This window comes from Mandrillus leucophaeus, unplaced genomic scaffold (assembly GCF_000951045.1).
Source record: "Mandrillus leucophaeus isolate KB7577 unplaced genomic scaffold, Mleu.le_1.0 Scaffold212, whole genome shotgun sequence".
Lineage (NCBI taxonomy): Eukaryota > Metazoa > Chordata > Mammalia > Primates > Cercopithecidae > Mandrillus > Mandrillus leucophaeus.
Window position 1 is genome coordinate 128658 of NW_012102166.1, and position 4103 is coordinate 132760.

The 4103-nt window shown below is 39.8% G+C and overlaps 2 protein-coding genes across 3 annotated transcripts in view; one reads left to right on the top strand and one right to left on the bottom strand.

Annotated features, from left to right (window-relative positions):
* The window catches only part of SPATA22 (spermatogenesis associated 22), an 80218-nt gene that overhangs the window by 37468 nt on the left and 38647 nt on the right, over positions 1 to 4103 (bottom strand). The gene's annotated exons all lie outside the window — the stretch shown is intronic.
* ASPA (aspartoacylase) overlaps positions 1 to 4103 on the top strand; it is a 37088-nt gene that overhangs the window by 10171 nt on the left and 22814 nt on the right. The window lies entirely within an intron of this gene.

Below are 4103 nucleotides of genomic sequence, written 5' to 3' on the forward strand. Positions count from 1 at the left end.
CTCGATCTCCTGACCTCGTGATCCGCCCATCTCGGCCTCCCAAAGTGCTGGGATTACAGGCTTGAGCCACCGCGCCCGGCCAACCTCTCTTTCATTTACCCCTGCAGTGGGGATGTCAACACCTAACCCACCCTATCGTATAAAATTAATGTACGAATAAATGGAGTGGAAGAACATTATAAATTAAACTGCTGCGCAATTGTAACCAATTACTCTTATTGTACCCTCTATCACACAACCTGGCATTACTAGTACATGGTATTTCCAGTACTTGAACATATTTGACTTTCTGGGTGATTGAGCATGAAATCAAATCAGATTTGGCTCAGAGTCATTTCTCCAAAGGGATGTAATCATCTTAGTATTCTGGATAATTTCCCCTAATAAGACCCCCTTTTGAGTAACACAGTCCAGTGGAGAGTCCCTGCTGACAGTGAATTAGGCCGTGTCTATGAGTTCACATGATGCGGCTAGCACACGCAGTGTGTCCCAAGACATTTGCAGGCATCACAAAGACTTGAAAATTACTAACAGTTGTCTTTCCTTTGGAATTTAGGCAAAAAAGTAAGGAAGATTCATAAGTAAGTTAACACAGAGTTACCAAAAATTTCATGAGAAAGAAATGAAGGGATGTTTCAGGGTAGTTTTTCAAGTCCCAAGTGATTACTGATTTGGCCCTTCTGTTTCTGACTGTGAAAAAGCATTCTGAAAGAACGGGTGCCGGTTCAAGAGGAGGTCTCTGAGGGTCAGCCTTTGGCTGTTCATAGAGGTGAGATTCAAATGCCCTCAGATCATGAAACACGCTTGAACTCATTTCAGAGAAGAAAGGTTTTGAAATGCCCATGGAAATACTGAGTGGGCCACTTTTTTTATTTTTTGAGATTAGAAATGTATAAACTTTTTTTATTATGACAGATAATTGTGAAAGCCTCACTGGACAACATCCTAGCTGAGGAAAAGAACAGAATTTTTGCATTAGAATGAAATGCGAATTTATTACTGTATTTAGATCTACTGACCATCTGAGGGAGTTAGAAGTTAAAGTAAACAGCTGTATCTCTAGTTGATCTTTGCATATTTTAATCCAAATATGGTAAAGGGCAGGGCTAAAGAAGGCAGTGTCCATAAACGGGGCTCAGAACTTGTAACAGAAAATTAAAATATACTCCACTCAAGGGAATTCTGTACTTTGCCCTTTGGGTAAAGTCTCATTTTGATTTAAATTTCTAAACCTTTCTTAAGAAAAATCACATTTCCTTTGATCTCTCTTCTGAATTGCAGAAACCAGATAAAAAACTACTTGGTGAAATGACTTCTTGTCACATTGCTGAAGAACCTATAAAAAAGGTTGCTATCTTTGGAGGAACCCATGGGAATGAGCTAACTGGAGTATTTCTGGTTAAGCACTGGCTAGAGAATGGCGCTGAGATTCAGAGAACAGGGCTGGAGGTAAAACCATTTATCGCTAACCCCAGAGCAGTGAAGAAATGTGCCAGATATATTGACTGCGACCTGAATCGCATTTTTGACCTTGAAAATCTGGGGTAAGACTCTGTTTTGTATTGCATATGTATGTCTGTTGTGTGAAAAGTGGTAGGTGTGTGAAAGAGAACACATCTATGTATATGCAGACGATAATTCACGTCCATACGTGCAGTCGCTATGTTGAATAAGATCACTTTCACTTTTAATTATACTGCATTGTGAATTACACAATTATCTGAACTGGACATTCACTTGCTCTTTTATAAACTTTCTTAAGCATCAGATTATTCAGTTTTTCTTTTCAAATGTATACAGACCGAGACAATACATAGAAAAGGGTTTTGTTTTCAAATCATACCCTGAAAGAAACAGATTTAATAATCCTTTGCACTGAGTTAGTGTTTGGCCGCTATGCTTGTTTACATAATTGTTAGCTTTTTAGGAAATTCACTACTACGTTTTCAAGCAACTATGTTTACGGTAATACATAAAGTTCTAGTTCAAAACATGTAATGTTGCTAGTAATATTTGTTGAAAGAAAGTGATTAAATATCTTTTGCCAGAAGACATCAGATATTTATGATCCGAAGTAGCAGACATACTTAACTTCTGCTATGGCTTGTCATAGATGGGATGCCAGAGATAAGAACTCAAGACACTTCACCCGAATTTTCAGTGTTTAAATTTTGCTGATTTATAATATATTGCACACAACGTATGCAGTCATAACATGCTAGGTTAGGTCCTTATTGTTTTTGCCTTTGTTGACATCATCATAGCTACCACTGTAGATATAATATGCCTCCACATATTTGCTTTTTACCACGTCTTCCTTTTTTTCTCTTTTTGAGATGGAGTTTCCCTCTTGTCGCCCAGGCTGGAGTACAATGGCGCAATCTCGGCTCACTGCAGCCTCCACCTCCGGGTTCAAGTGATTCTCCTGCCTCAGCCTCCCGAGTAGCTGGGACTGCAGGCGCCTGCCACCATGTCCGGGTGATTTTTTGTATTTTTAGTAGAGACAGGGTTTCGCCATGTTGGCCAGGCTGGTCTCAAACTCCTGACCTCAGGTGATGTGCCTGCCTCAGCCGCCCAAAGTGCTAGGATTATAGGCGTGAGCTACCGTGCCCGGCTGCTTTCTTTCTTTTACTAAAAAATATTATGAAACATCTGTTTTTCTCAGAACACTGTGCCAGGTACTGGGGGAGTGCACAGCTCTGTACAACATGGTTTCTACCCCTCAAGGAGTTGGTAGACTACTAGCTAAGATATAAGATATGCACAGGTACAACTAGCCACTCTGTTCTATGTGCTTGTTTTCTGATCAACTCTAATTTGAGTTAGATCATTCCTTAGGTTTAGTCTCACCACAGATCAAAAGATGGACACTACTCTTAATAGAAACATGCCTCACTTTATGGCATAGATGTTTTTCAGGGCACTTATACAGCAGTCATCCTGTTTGTATCAAATCATATTTTTGCTAGCATAACTTTTAATTTGAGAAATGCTTTATCTTTATGACTGAGGTTATGTCAACACAATTCATGCTTCTCTATTGACCTAAGATAGCTGTTAACTAACTTTTATATTACAAGTAAGAATTTGTTGAAGAATAACTTTTAGTCGGCATATTAACTTCCCAAATAGCTGTGGAATGGACTGGGGTGAGTTTATGAGCACCCAGTAGTATGCATTTCAGTGAGCACAGTCTTCTCAGTTAAATTCACTTTCTACTCCTTACTGTTAACACTGTTCAGAGACTAGACTGTCCCCAGGGTGGATAAAAAATTACAAAATAAACTAATTAACTTCTTCCATCTACCTCTCCCAAATTTATTCATTTTCCTGTATTCCTCATCTCAGTGGTAGCATCATTCTCCACCAAGTCCCCTACGAAAATCACCCTAGAACCTTCCCAGTGCTTCATCTCCCACGTCTAGCGGGTCACTAAGTCCTCCCAATTATTCCTTGCAAGTACTTCACCTTCCTCTCCAGTTCTACTACCTTAGTTGATTTCCTCTGTGGATAGTCAGAAGAGCCTCCTAAAGAGTCTCTCTGCATCCAGACTTGCTCTGACCCTTCCTGCCATCTATTTTCCATCTGATACCTCTAGGAATCATCCTAATATGCAAATCTGATCATGTCTCTCCCCTGCTGAGGATTGTTTAAAAGTTTATCCAGAATAGATTTAATCAACTTAGTATGGCTAATGCCCTTCAGAATCTCACACTTCCCTGTTCTTCATCCTTTGGGACTCTTCCAATGGGAGCTCAACTGCAGGCATGAGACGTGTCCATCATTTTTCAAAGCTTCCAAGACTTGACTCCGAGCAACTGGGTAGATACTAGCACCATGTACTCAAATGGGAAAGAATGATAAAGAACCAAAATCGTTGGGGGCAACCTCAGGGGGTTATTTCATGAATTAACATTTAAAATGTATAAAAATCCATTAGGCTTGGTTTGCATATAATAGGAACCTGAAAATAGTGGTTTAAACAAATAAGTGTTCTTGTTCACAAATAATAAATCCAGAGCTAGGGAGTCCAGGGTTGGCGCAGCAGTCACATGATATCATCAATGCCAAAGATTCCCTCTACCTTCCCACTGCACCATCTC